Source organism: Triticum urartu, chromosome 7A (assembly GCF_056163025.1).
Source record: "Triticum urartu cultivar PI428250 chromosome 7A, HENAU_Tu73, whole genome shotgun sequence".
Lineage (NCBI taxonomy): Eukaryota > Viridiplantae > Streptophyta > Magnoliopsida > Poales > Poaceae > Triticum > Triticum urartu.
Genome location: NC_141879.1, coordinates 287,933,109 through 287,948,636, shown reverse-complemented (window position 1 = coordinate 287,948,636; position 15,528 = coordinate 287,933,109).

Genomic DNA, 15,528 nt, shown 5'->3' with positions numbered 1-15,528 from the left:
TATCGTCACGTGCGAAGCCCTCCTCCGAACTCCTCCACACTTCAGCTTGTGGCTCAAGACCTTCGATGTGAAGCCGCAAGTGGTAGAGGGGGAGCAGGCCGAGTGCGGCGGTGCTACAGTGAGCAACCTTGCTGGCGCCGTTTGGCTGAAAGGATCCTTCGCCAAATCGCCCGATCTTTGGAAGCTCCAATTGGGCAGCTGCGCCCGCATTCCAATCCAGCCCCCTATTCAGCTTGCATCGTGGATTCACAAGGGGCTGCATTGGGGATCAACGAATGATGTGCGAACTCTGCAAAGTCGCATCTGAAGCCTCATTGAGAGGGACATCGACATAGCCAACGTAGTTCACGTAATGCTAGCTCGTCGGACCCTGCCATGCCAGTGACGGCCTCTCCGCCTATGGGAGTTCAATCTAGAAGGGTCGCAGACTCTTCAGCACTTCTTCGGCACAATGCACGAAGGAATGTGGATATTATTCTTCGGGAAACGAAGGCAATGGCCAGACACCACCGAAGATGTCGGCCTAGACTGTAACCATCCGTATACCCCAGTAAGTACCAATTTACCGAATACCTTATGGTCAGATACCCAATGGTAAGATACCAATAGCATCATCCTTTTTCAGGGCTGGATAAATAAGGTGGAATTGATTAGGTGTTCGGCTCCCCTTCTCGAAGACTCAGCTACTCCTGTGTTAACAAGGATGCTGGCCTCGGTGCCATACCAGGCACCAGCAAGGGAGGGCGAAGAGATCCAAGATGAACTTGGTTCCGGAGGTAAGTCGGACACTGAGTCCGGAGAAATCGACCTTTCCTCGCCCGAATACTGAGGCAGAAAAGGACCCAGTATCCTTCTCCAAACAGGAGGAAAAGGGCCGCCTACGAAGATTGGGAGGGGCGGTCTTCCAAGAAGGGCAAGATGCCACCGTTGACTGGCTTGGGTTTGTGAAGTGACGCCGTTGAGCAGCTCCAACAAGGGGACAAGCCCTCGGCCAAACCGTAAGAGAATCCAGAGTACTTTGATAGCGTCCCGCTCCGTTATTGTTATCGAAGATACACGTAACGCATTTATGCATTTTTACAGGTCAACATGGAATTTTTCTGGGCGATCCTCTTCTTCGGGGAGTCTCCTCCCAGAGATTATGGAGAGCGAGATGCCTCCTCTGACCTCCTCGCCCAATAAGGCGGATGACTTTGAAGTGTCATCGCGGAGGGTCCCTTTAGACCGGGGGACAGAAGAGGCAGTACCCAAAGGCGGATCTCCGACCATCTGGGATTCCGGGGCTGATGATAATAAAGGCCCTGGACTGTCTGGTTCACATCCGACAGCAATTTTGAAGATGGGTGAGCAGATTCCTTCAAAGGATGATTGTGCCTTTGGAGCAGCTTCCGGAGACCCGGGGACTCCGGATATGTTGTGAGACATGTTGCGGAAAGCATCCGTCTCGGGGGAATAGCGTACCTTGATGGGTACAGTGGTTGAAAAGATTTCGTCCGCGAAGAGCGGATTAAATGAGGCCTTCATGAGCCTATTGAAGGGCTTCGAGGTTTGTGACATAATGTTTTCGGCTATGTTTCATTTGAAAAGATGCACTTGTGTATAGGTAGTAGCCCCTGATACTCGGGTTGGCTTCCGCTGGGAAGAAAAACGGAGGATCGAAATGGATCGTTTGGGGACTAACCTAATCAACTTTGAACACATGCTGCTTCTCCCTTGGTCGCTTCCTGGACTATGGAAATTGACGATTTGCAACGGAAGCTTGATGTGGCAGGGGATGGTCTTGCTTTAATCAATATGCGTCTTGACGAGTCGCAAGGTATGTATTCGGGGCAATCCTCATACATTTGTGTGGTATGAGCATGATGCTGAGATTTAGATGCTGGAATATGCATGGCTGCAGATGGTGCTTCTGCCGTTGAAGTTCTTTGAGCAGAACTGGCCTGGGCCAAGGAGCAGGCCCGTCGTAGTAATGCTGCTGCCGAAAAGGCATTGGCTGAATTAAAAGACGAACAAGCTGCACGACGCCAAGATGAGGAGAAGATATCCACTATGACGCTCGAACTGGAGAATGCTACCGGCCGCTGTGAATTTATGGAGAAGGAGAGTAAAGCCTTAACGGCTGATCTAGACAAGGCCTTATAAGAGGCTAGAGCAGCGCGGTCGGAATCTAGAGCAGCCTGTGAGGAGATTCGACAGCCGAGGGAGATTGCGGCTGGAAAGCCCTTTCTGCTGCAAACTAACTTCGGTGACCCGAACTATGCCCAGCTTAACCAAGTATGGAGTTCTCTGGACGAGTTATTGGACTTGCCGAAGAGTTCTGCCAATGCGGCGCAGTATTACCAAGCGCAAGATGGATATGCAATGGAGAAGCTTTTTTGGTCGCAGTTTGGTGCATCAAAGCGCCCTCTGTTGCTTAATGAACAGATGTCACAATGGGCCAAACTTCATAGAATATCCGGCGCTGCCATGAAGGATGTTGTAATCCGGTTGTGGCCAACCGAGCCTGTTCCGACAAGCTATTTCGGTTTGGTGCAGAGGCTTGTTGATGCGGTGTCGCGTATCGATGTTGTGAAGCGATCATCGTGCATTGAGGGTGCGCGGATGGCTTTTGCCCGAGTCAAAACATTCTGGGGGAAGATGAAGGCCATCGATGTTGCGATGAAGAGTCCGCCCAAAGGCAAGAAACGCCCGGAACTGGAGCATTATTTTGAAGACGTCCTAGAGGCCGCCCACTTTATAGAGGGTCAGTGCTCGAAAGACATAATGTTCGAGTGAGGTGTATGAAAATTGTAAAAGACAATTTTATAGTTAATCTATTTATGTGTTGCTTGAAAGCTTGAATTCCCCCTGTGCGGCCGTTTTGATATAATCTCAAAATTTTCCAATCGTCGGCTTCAGCCCCCTCGTAGGAAGTATGGGGGTGTTCAGAAAGGCATTGAATGACTCTTTATCCAACACCTTGATCCATCAAGGAGGTGATAATGCGGCAAACCAGGCAATCGAACTATAGGGCGTTAACGCTTTCACTTAGCCATAGGAGTTTTATTGTGGGGCTACGACATAGCTCGTGGTATGTATGCGGCATATGGTGCCTTACATATTTGATCTGAAAAATGATCCCTCGCGTGACACGAAGAATCACTAAAGATTCGAAGAAGTCGTCAAGTGGTTGACCAGCTCACGCCGCATCATGACAGTCAGTTTTTGGCTTTCTCTACTAAGGTGCTCATCCGGTTTAGACCTGGGCACAATCGCACTAGTTCTCCCTTTACTACCCTACCCGATAGAGCGGAATGTAGGGTAGCAAGCACAGGAGCTGGGCAACCCAACTATTGACCCAACACAATGATTCGGAGCTGATGCATATAAGCCCAAACTTGCGACGTCGAAGTATGCTATAGAGCTGTTCGGACTTTTACTGGTAACTCATTTGTTCCCACACCAAGCCCCTGGCAGGTTATGCCAAGGTGTTTCTGCAAAATAGCCTTAGGAGCCATATTTGTTGGGGAAACAATGCGGGTGATTAGTTCAGATATTGTTTAATGGGAACCGAGTGATATGCCAATGATTGCTTATGATATATTTATAAAAGCCATCCTCCCGGCTATTTGACATGCTCGGGGTTGGAGGTGGAGGAACACGCATAGTACAGGCTCAAGAAATAGAGAGTGCGGTCTACAAAAAGTTATTTTGGACCTCCTGTCGCACGTCTGCGCCGCCAGTCCTCGGTGGGGGGAATCCTTGTTGGAAATAACCCCTTGGGTGAGTGTATAGATTCGGACTCTGATAGAGCCAGTTTCCGATGTTTATCCTGTTTGTCACCTGTTTTTAAAGGATATCGAAGGAAGAAATAAAAATATAATAATTATAAAAAAAGTTACAGGAGTTCTTGCAGGCTTGTTCGTATTGTTCTTTCGCCAATGCCCATGGTATTTTGAGTGCGTAATGATGTATGCGCGGTACAAACTTTGTAGGTGTACGGAGTGGGCGGCGGAAGCCGAGTTGCTATTTCCGTTCTAGGAGTAGTTGATCCTCAGGTGGAGACTGCTTCTGACCCCCAGTGTTTCGTTGGTGAACCTTTCCGTCATTCCTGTCGCTTGGCGGCCTCCACCCCTTGTGTTCGGTGTTGAGCTTGCCGGCCTGTTTAAAGACCCAGCAATTTCTGTTGGTATGATTAGCTGGTTTATCGGGGTGGCCATGAATCTGGCAGGGTCGGTCCAATATCCTTTCCATGTTGGATGGTTCGTCTCGATTCGCCTTGTATGGCTTCTTTCGCTGACCGGGTTTGGGGTTGCTGAATCCGGCGTTGACCGCTGTGTCGCCTAATCTTTCATTGTCATTGTGACTGTTGTTTTTGCTTCATCGTGGCTCGCCGTTGTCGTCTCGGATTTCGGAGGTGCCCTGGTTGCTAGCACTATTGCTTCTATGAGCGAGCCAGCTATCTTCTCCCACGCAAAAGCATGTCATCAGAGCAGTGAGGGATGTCATGGATTTAGGTCCTTCTTGGCCGAGGTGGCGTGCAAGCCATTCGTCTCGGACGCTGTGTCTGAAAGCCGCAAGGGCTTCCGCGTCCGGACAGTCGATGATTTGGTTCTTTTTACTAAGAACCGAGTCCAGAGCTCCCTGGCTGATTCTCCGGGCTGTTGGACAATGTGACTTAGGTCATCGGCATTCGGTGGCCGGACATGTGTTCCTCGGAAGTTATCGAGAAAGGCCTCTTCCAAGTCCTCCCAGCTGCCTACGGAGTTTTCAAGCAGGCTGTTTAACCAGTACCGAGCTGGTCCTTTTAGTTTTAGTGGGAGGTATTCAAGGGCGTGTAGGTCGTCCCCACGGGCCCTATGGATGTGGAGGATGAAATCCTCTATCCATACCGCGGGATCGGTTGTCCCGTCATATGATTCAATATTGATGGGTTTGAATCCTTCGAGGAATTCCTGATCCATTACTTCATCAGTGAAGCAAAGCAGATGTGCAGAACCTCTATGTGGGGCCACACTGCGACGTAGCTCCGAAGGAGTCCCCCTGCGGTTTTTGGCTTGGTCGTGGCGAGGTGTGACATGTCCAAATAGGTAGCCATTGTCGCGTGTCGAAGCATGCTTTCGTGATCCGTAGATTGGTCTTGTGTGTCCTACTCTATTGTCCAAGTCGCTCTGCAGGTTGTCTGGGTAATCGTGACCTGAGTTTATCTTGCCTTTACGGCGAGGTGGGGCGGTCTGGTATTCGGCTTGAGTTGCCTCTTTATCCGGACAGAGTTGTCGACGACCTGCCGCATTGTGTGACGATGGTATGGGATCCAACGCCCCGTCATCGGACTAATATAGCAATATGTGCTTTGGGTAGATTTTGGTTAGGTCACTAAGGCCATATTCTTCGGCGACCAGGACTTCGGTCCATCTGTCGTTGAGTAGGTCTTGGTCGGCTTGAAGCTTCTGCTGCTTCTTTTTCAGGCTCCTTGCCGTAGCTATCAGCCTGCGCTTGAAGCGCTCCTGCTCGAGGGGCTATTCGGGTACGATGAAGTCTTCGTCACTGAGGCTTACATCATCTTCGGAGAGAGGAAGGTAGTTGTCTTCCTCCGAACCATCGCTAGGCGGGGCCTGTTCATCGGGGCTGGCTTGCCCGTTTTCCTGTTCCTACTGCTCGGATATTGTTCCCACGGGGTCTTCATTGCTTTTGGCGTCGTCTGGAGTACTATTTTCTCTAGTGCCCTTGTTGCTACGGCATGACTTGGGGCGGCGTTTGGGGCGCTGGAGCTTAGGCTGTGTCTCAGGAGTTTTAACTAGATCTCCCTTGTCCTTGCCGCGAGGCTTTTTAAGTGTACCGATCATGTACACGTCATATGAAGGGGTGGCTGTCCCACGCCTGATGACTGGCGGGTCTTGGCCTTGCTCCTTATCGGCATTGTCATCTATACCATCAATGTCTTTGGAGCCAGAAGCGGGCATGTCGGTTAAGTCCTCGAAAGTGGCTATGAAGTGGGTGGCGGGTGGGAAGCGAAATTCTCCATTGTCAGCCTCTAGCTCGAACTGAACCTAGTTCGGCTGTGATTCCTTTTCCAAGGACAAGTTCTTTTAAGAGTTTAGCACATCACCCAATGGTGAGTGCTAGAAGATGTCTGCGGCACTAAATTCGAAAATCGATAACCGATCCAGCTCGGTGTCCGCAGGCGTACCCGGTCCGGAACTTATAGCCGGAGACGAGTCCAGAGTTTCGTTGACGCAAATATTGCGGGGTGCCGAGTCCGTGTGCGGCTCCAACGCCGCGGACTTTGTGGCCTCGGATGGTACGATCTGCTCTGGTTCTAAGGCCGTTGCAGTAACAGGGACCATCTCCTGGATGTGATCCGATGACAGATTTAAGTCATGTTCATCGGGGCAAGGGGGCGCGATCACTGTGGTCTGAAAACCATTGAAGATCAAGTCTCCACGGATATCCACGACATAGTGCAAGCTTCCAAATCTGACCTGCTGGCCAGGGGCGTAGCTTTCCATCTGCTCAAGATGGCCAAGCGCGTTGGCCCGCAGTACGAAGCCGCCGAACACGAAAATCTGTCCGGGGTGGAAGGTTTCTCCTTGGACAGCGTCACTGTTGACGATTGAAGGGTCCCTCGAACCTTTTGTCGACGGCACAGGGAACTCTCAATGAACGCACCAATGTCGGTGTCAAAACCGGCAGATCTCGGGTAGGGGGTCCGGAACTGTGCGTCTAGGATCGATGGTAACAGGAGACGGGGGACACGATGTATACCCAGGTTCGGGCCCTCACAATGGAGGTAATACCCTACGTCCTGCTTGATTGATCTTGATGAATATGAGTGTTACAAGAGTTGATCTACCATGAGCTCATAATGGCTAAACCCTAGAAGCCCAGCCTGTATGACTATGGTAATGAATGTATCCTTTCCGGACTAACCCCTCCAGTTTATATAGACACCGAGGGGATCTAGGGTTTACATAGAGTCGGTTACATAAGAAGGAATCTTCATAGTCGGCCGCCAAGCTTGCTTTCCACGCCAAGGAGAGTCCAATTCGGACACAGGTACAGTCTTCAGCCTTCATGTCTTCACAGCCCATCAGTCCGGCCCATGGATAACAGGTCAGACGCCCGAGGACCCCTTAGTCCAGGACTCCCTCACTCACCTCGAACGCCCTTTGCCGCTCCAGACGACCCCTCTCAAAGCGGTGGTTCTCCTCATAGATCTCCTGATTCCTCGCCTCTGAGGCGGCATGTGCCGCGGCCACGGCGGCGGTAAGGCTCTTTGCGTGCTCGACGAGGCGCTCCTCCTCCTCCTCCCGTAGGAACTCGGTGTAGTGTGCAAGGTCACTCATGCACGTGCGGGCATCCACCTCTGCCTCCCGCCTTTGGGCGGCGGTGGCAGAGGGGGTGATGACCTCGGCGGTCGACGGTGGGTTGGCGGCCACGGCGGCCGGCGATCGGGTGGCGGCCACGACCGCCACCTCCCGCCTTCGGGCCGCGGTGGCGGAGCGGGTGATGGCCACGGTGGCCGGCAGTTGGGTGGCGGCCAGGACGGCCACCTCCCGCCTATGGGCAGCAACGGCGGAGCAGGCTTTCGACGGTGGTGTGTCGGAAACAGCTGCCGACGGGCAGCGGCGGCGGAGCGTGTGGTGGGTGTTCCACGCACACCTAACAGGGACGCCACGCGCACTACACTACGTCGGGGACTGCACCGCCGCCGTGGTGTAGCCTCCCAGCTGGAGCTGTCCTCTGATGACGGTTGAGTGGCTGAGCGACGACGACGGACTGGTGCCATTAGCGATTGTGGGAGAAGCAGACGAGATAAGCTACAGGGAGGGAGGGGAAAATGCGATGCATGACTTGCCGGCCATGAGGGTTTATATAGCAGTCCGGTAAGCATTGGGATTTTTAGGGATTTCACCGAGTTAGGCAGGAAGCTTGCGCGGGAACCTGCGAGGTTGCGCGGGAACGGGCTCACCGACGATTCATTGGCGCCACCGTTTGGCCAAAAGAACACCCCCGCGTGCCACGCAAGCTTGCGCTGTAAGCCGTCTATGGGAGCGGGGGGACAACACGTTCGAGAGGACGAAAGGCCACGTACACATACGGTTAATAAAAAACGTTTGCGATTTAATTCCTATCATACCCCTGTCGTGGAATTGTCATGACAGATGTCCTAGTGAAAGGACTTAGTCGTGGAGCTATCGCAACTAGGAAGCTTAAAGGGGTTAATCGGGACAAAGGACACGAGAGGTTTATACTGGTTCAGCCTGTTGCGGTGAAGGTAAAGCCTAGTCCAGTTGTTCTGGTATTGCTAGGTTTCGATAACCAAGGAGCGAAATACGCTAGCTTGGCTCTTGATCTGTTGTTTCTTGCCCTAAGCCGCCCCAGGGTCGTCCCCTTATATACACGGGTTGACGCCTGGCGTCCTACAGAGTCCCGGCCAGCTCATACAACGTGTCCGGCTCAGTAACTTCTTTTACATGCCTTACTTTACAAGTCTTACTCATACATGGCGGTTTACAATTATGGGCCTTAAGCCGCCTCTGGGCTTGGGCCTGCTACAAGTCTTATAATGAACCGTCGCCTTGTATACTCGTCGGGCTTCTTTGAGTAACCCGCCATTAAGATTGACCCGGCCCCTCCTGGGTGGGTCATACCTGGTAGTTATATCTCCAACATTAGGCCCCATGTTGATTTGAACTTTGTTCGTATCAATCTCTAACACTTACATGAAATCCATATTCCACTGTTTGTAAAAGCTCTATAACCCGCCATGACGTCATCTTCAGAAAATTTGGAAATCTGCCTTGACGTCATCTTTAACGGATCCTTATCTTTAAATGCTTTCCAAGAATCAAGGCGTCCATTTAGCTGGATAATCATTACTTTGATCTCCCTCGATTTTCGCACCAGCCCGTTCACCAATTTCCTTATAAATAGGCATGGTCGGTCCTTCTTCTTTCTTCTTCTTCCTTGTCTCGCCACCTCTTTGCCTCTCAAGCTCCGCCGCCGCCGCAGTGCTCACCGTCATCCTCAACGTTGGCCGCTGCATCACCCTGAGCTCGTCCAGAAAAACGGCGGCGATCCTCCGCAGTAGCTCCGCATCCGTAAGCTCTTGCTTTTTCACCCCTTAGATCTGCATTAGGGTTCGTGAGTTCTCTTTCTTGTGTTCTTCGTTGTTCGTCATAGATTCGTTGCAACTTCTCCACCACACCCTCTTTTGATATAAAAGAAGTGTAGAACCTATGCGGTAGTTGTTTTACATCCATTTTAGATGCTACCAGATCCCTTTCTCTTGTACAAATGCCTCTTTAAAGCTGACGAACTCCTCTGCGCTAGTTTTTTAGGTCTAAATTTATTTTTATTTTCTGAACCATCTTGATTCATAATAATATCAATAGCTTGGGAAACTTGTTTGTCTCAGCACGTAGCCAATTCTGTTTCTGGAAACCTCCGAATATCTTTAGTCATGGCGGCTTATCACGCCGGCTCACATTTCCTTTGTATGTCCTTAGCCCTTACTTAAGCCGCCATTACTCATCTGTACTATCATCATTTAACCTATAATTCCACCAATAAATTGAATCAGCACATTACTTTCTTTTCAGTTTGCGCTTTTCTCATCATGCTGTCAAAAGCGCCAACGGTCTGCAACTGGGTTCCTTCCACAGTCACTGAGGACACCTTGAAAGATTTTGTCACGATCGGATATTTGCCGGCAAAGACTATTATGTCTTATCGTGCTCCTGACCCGGCCGAAGAATGGTCTCAGCCCAAAGACGGTGAAGTTATCGTTTTCACTGACCACATGAATCAGGGCTTCTCACCACCCGGCTCAAAGTTCTTCCGAGACGTTCTGCATTTTTTCAAGCTTCATCCACAAGACCTTGGACCCAACTCCATATCCAATATCTGCAATTTTCAAGTTCTCTCTGAGGTATATCTCCAAGAAGAACCAACTGTGGAGCTCTTAAGAGAGTACTTTTATTTGAACCGCCAGAATGAGTGCACCAACGACCCTAGCTTGGAACTTGGCGGAATCTCGATTCAGTGCCGACAGGGTGCTGTATTTCCTTTAGTAGTCTTACCAAGCCATCCCAAAGATTGGAACCAAACTTGGTTCTATGGCCAAGACATATCACCAGCTGATGAAAAACCACTGTCGGGTTATCGCATGGAGCGTCTTGATTCTAAGTTTGTGCTCCCTGACAAGCTTACTGTTGTTGAACGCAAGAAGCTTATCCCATCTATCAAAAGGATTCAAGCCTTATTGGGAAATGGCTTAACTGGAGTTGACCTGATCCGTTGCTGGATCGCATGGCGGGTCATCTCTCTAAGCCGCCGATCCAAGTTGATGTATAAATATGGCAGAGGCCTAGATGATTCTCTGCGTCATAGCTCTGTACAACTAACTGAAGAGGACATTGTTGCAATGTCAACCATCCTCGTGAACGCAAATACGAGGACTGCAGTAAGCTTGGATTAAACCCCTTCTGCAAACTTAACCCAGTACCAGAGGTGAACCCCCTTGACCTCCTTTTTTGTTTTCTTCAGTAGTTCAATACTTGCATGGCTTTTTAACCTGTTATTTGCCTATAGGCCAAATCTGATTTCTGGAAGGCCAAATATGATCATGAAGCTGCCAGGAAGGCTAGAGCCGCTGCCATAGCCGCCAGGAGAACGACCCGGAAGCCCAAGAAGAAGAAGAATGCATCTGACATGTTCCAGCTGGATGATGTTTCTGAGTCGGAGGTAGCCCTTGACTCCCTTGGCCAGTTTTTTTAACAACCTTATTGACACTGACTATCGCCAGGATGACACGGGGGCCAGCCAGGCCGTAGAAGAAGAGGTAACAATTTCCTCCGGCTCAGCCCCCTTTGCCAAGGCAGAAACTTCGACTGGTAACCCGGAAAGTAAGGTTTTCGCACCCTTTGGCTTATTTGGACCCACATTTTCTTTTGAAAAAGCAGCAACATGAGAGCCGCCGTCAGGCCCGGACTAATGATGACAATGAACTGCCCTCCGACTTACAAAAAACTCCTCGAAAACGCCAGAATGAGGTTTCTTTCACCTTTTTCTTTTGCTTTTATCCATGAATCTATTTCCTTACTCTCTTAACTTTATTTTACCTTTGCAGGAGGTTTCTCGCTCTTATGGTGACTCGTCACAAACTCAATTTATGGCTTTCAAGACTTCCCCTGGGTAAGGAAAATCATCTTTCTTCTGCATCTTTAAAACTGCATCATTATAATAACTGTCTCATAAAATCTTTCTTAGCGGTCAAGCAAAGTCCAAGAAAGCCAAGGTAACTAAACCGGCAGAAGATCCGAAAGATACTGCACCTGAACCGACAATACCAACTCCTCCTGATCAATCTGAAGCGCCACAAGATCCGGCTGTCCACGTTCAATCGGACCCTCCTGAGCTGTCAGCTGATGAGACCATTCTTAATCCGGCTACCACTGAACCATCTAGCTCAGCTAACCCGCCGACGACTTCTGACAATGATGTTTTAATTACTGGTACTCGATTCGTTGAGCTGGGCAACCCAACTGTACTGGCCCGGCACTCTGCTAAGCAAGAGGATTTAGAGAGGCAGAAGGTGCGGTTTGATGTCTCTCATTACGCTCACCTGAATGTTAGTGACGTGCTGTCTGGCTACCTCAGTCATGTGCATTCCAGCCATGACTCGGAAATTGAGATGGTCAAGCAACTGCAGCTGAAATATGAGGTACGTTCGCCGGCTTTCACCATCTTATATATGCTCTGCCAGCCCCCAAGTCTCCAGATTATGATGAACCTGAATGATCCGTAGACTTGTGATATAGGTTGATGCTCTGTCTTAGATTTTCCTTAAATCCAGCCTAAATTTCACATGTAGTCCCCAAGGGCTGGCTCAATTTATCACAAATAAGCTGGTACTTAACTTCATAACTATCTTGAATCAGTCGAAACAAATAGTGTGATCCGGCTCAACATGAAAACACTTTCTTAATATCATGCATTAGCCCCCAAGTGCCAAGCGTTGTTACTTGTAAAACACTTGGGACTTTAATCATAGAAGAGCCGTTTCACATTAAAAATTTGCTTTGGCAGACATTAGCCCCCAAGTGTCGAGTGGTGTTGTGTTGCAAAGCACTTGGGACTTTAATCATGATAACCTTTATCGAAATACATTTTAACATACCTGTGCATGTTTGCAGACCGCCTTGACTGAATTGGGGTCTCAATTGACTGATGCAAAGACCCGGCTGGCGGATTAAGAGGTGGAGATAAAGAACACTGACTCCAAACTCCAGTTGAGCCTTTCTGAAGCTGAAAAACTGAAGACCAATTTTGATGGGGAGAAGAAATCCTGGGCCGACGAGAAAACCTTGCTAACACAGCGTGCTGAGACAGCGGAGGCGGCTCTCAAGGAGGTTACCACGGAGCTCACCGACTTAAAAAACCATGTGTCCCAGATGGCCTCCGCAATCTTTGGTGAGTTATTTGCCTTTAGTTACTTACACTCTATTTTTGCCAGAAGTATAAGCCGCCTTCTTAACCTTTTAAAACACCAGCAGGCCCCCGGAGCAACAATCTGAGCCAAAATAGTTTAATAAAAATTAAGGCGGTTTACACCATGGTGGAGCAGCTGTACACTTGAGCTCAACGGGCGCTTGCCATTATATCCCCAGTCAACCAAGGACCAAATCTCTTAAGTGACGTCTTGAAGAAATTGTCAATTTTACTTGCCAGATTCCAAGAGGTAAAGCGGTCTTGCGCAAGAGCCGGAGCCCTAACCGCACTGAGCCGTTCCAAAGCCTGGGTGCCGGAACTTGACCCGGCGGATGTAGCCAAGGGGTATCCCCCTTTGCAAGAAGATGGGACTCCGTTTGATCAAGACAATTTCATTGCTTGTGTGAGCGAAGTTTGTCCTCATGCTACCATCCTTGGCGAGGAAACCAACATTGATAAATATCAGCCAGGTTTTGATGTTGAAAATAAGAAGATGGCGACTCCCTCTAATAAAGTGACAGATCTTATCCCTCCGGTTCACCAACACACTTTTGCCCCAGAAATTGACCCGGCCGGCCTAATTGACGATGAAGCTAAGTTCATTGCTCTGAACGGCTTTGATTGGTCCAATCCCAGCTTCCAACCAGTGGAGGGAGGTGAACCGGCGAGGGAGGAGTCATAACCGTCTGAATAATCCAGCCTTTAGCTTAAGATCTGCTTAAGAGAGAAAACAGTCTAACCTTTTGGGCTCTCAATGCCTTGTAATAGGTTAGTTTGAAAACTGCATGTTTTGCCTATGCCGTCGTACTTAGGATGTTGCATATGACTTTTTACCCGTGATTTCAATATATGCATTATATCTGTGATCACATCTGCAGTGTTTAAATCTGTTCATGTATGCAAAAGACGAAAAAACTGTCTTGTCGGTTTATCGCTGGACGGGTCAAAACACCCGATACATAACTATGAAATCATCATAGTGGAAAAAATAGGACCAGATGTAAGATAAACAAGGCTGAAAATACCTTTGATTAACAAAAAGACACACATAAGTCTGTTTATGAACGACAATGTCATACCTATGTTCTTTGATTCTGAACTGTCGGCTTATGTGACCCAGACAATAAGGTTGACAACCCTAATCTTTGTGGAAGTCAATACCTTGATATGCATGATGATTGTTATCCCTTGGCAACTCATTGTCAAATAACCGAGCCGGTTTAAATTGAAACCATTCGTGCAGTTAGATTTGAGACAACAAAAAACCAGTAAAACAAAAGAGTATGTTTCAAACGATGTAAATCAAGCATTAAGAGTAATTTGGAGGCTTCTGAGTCGAATACGATCAGTAAACCGGACCAAAGGGGTTAAGCTAGGATTCGAATACGATCATGTAGCCCCCAGTGGATTTGGCGTTGCGCCCATCAAGAGGGTACCGACAGCTATGTTCTCTTTGGTTCGAATACGACCTATGTTTGAACAGGAAGCCCCCAAATGACCTTGAGAGGTTTTTAACGACCCTGATTCGAATACAATCCAAGTCGGAGCCAAAATGGGTTAAGCTATGATTCGGATACGATCAAGAAGCCCCCTAGTGAGTTTGGCTTTGCGCCGATCAAGAGGGTTACGACAACTATGTTCTCTTTGGTTCGAATATGACCTGTGTTTGAACAGGAAGCCCCCTAGTGACCATGAGTTTTATGGCTAGATTCGAATACGATCAGCCCCCTAATGGTCGTTTGAATAATTAGAATAATAAAGATATATGATCATTGAAAATGAAAAGGATAGAGGTCCTGCTTTATTACTTATCATAATATATACAATGTCACAGTATGTAAATTATGAGAGCCGGTGGCTCAAGTATAGTACGGCCGGAGATGAGCAATATTCCACGGTCGGTGGGTCTCCTCCTCCCACTTATGTGAGTCTTTGTGCTCTCGAACGTCGATAAGGTAATATGACCCATTGTTCAAGTTCTTGCTGACCACAAAGGGTCCTTCCCAAGGTGGGGATAGCTTGTGTGCATCAGACTGATCCTGGATGAGCCGGAGCACCAGGTCACCTTCTTGAAAGGTTCTGGACCTAACCCGGCGGCTGTGATAATGGCGCAGGTCCTGTTGGTAAATTGTTGATCGGGCTGCTGCCAAATCTCGCTCCTCATCTAACAAGTCAAGTGCATCTTGTCGGGCTTGTTCATTATTAGCTTCAACGTAACCCGCCACGCGGGGCGAGTCATGACGAATATCACTAGGCAGGATTGCTTCTACTCCATAAACCATGAAGAAAGGCGTATAACCCGTAGACCTGTTAGGAGTGGTATTGATGCTCCATAGCACTGAGGTTAACTCCTCTACCCAACAACCCGGCGTCCGTTGTAAAGGAACCATAAGCCAGGGCTTGAGACCTTTTAAGATTTCCTGAATTGCTCTCTCAGCTTGAGCATTGGATTGGGAGTGAGCTACTGACAAAACATCAAGCCGGATATGCTCATGTTGACAAAACTCCTCCATAGCGCCTTTGGACAGATTAGTACCATTGTCAGTTATAATGCTGTGTGGAAAGCCAAAACGAAAGATCACCTTTTTCATGAACTGAACCGTCGTGGCTGCATCACACTTACTAACTGGCTCTGCCTCAACCCATTTTGTGAATTTGTCAACTGCCCCCAAAAGATGTGTCTTTTTATCCTTGGATCTTTTGAAAGGTCCAACCATGTCAAGCCCCCAGACTGCAAATGGCCAAGTGATTGGAATCATCCGCAATTCTTGAGCCGGCACGTGCGCTCATCGTGCAATTTTTTGACACCCATCACACCTACTGACCAAATCCTCTGCATCAGCATGAGCCGTTAGCCAGTAAAAACCATGACAAAAAGCTTTGGCCACAAGAGACTTTGAACCGGCATGATCGCCACAATCCCCTTCATTGATCTCATGAAGAATTTCTTGACCTTCTTCAGGAGAGACACAACGTTGAAATGCTCCAGTGACGCTGCGATGATACAACTCACCATTGGAAATTGTCATTGACTTAGACCGCCGGGTTATCTGT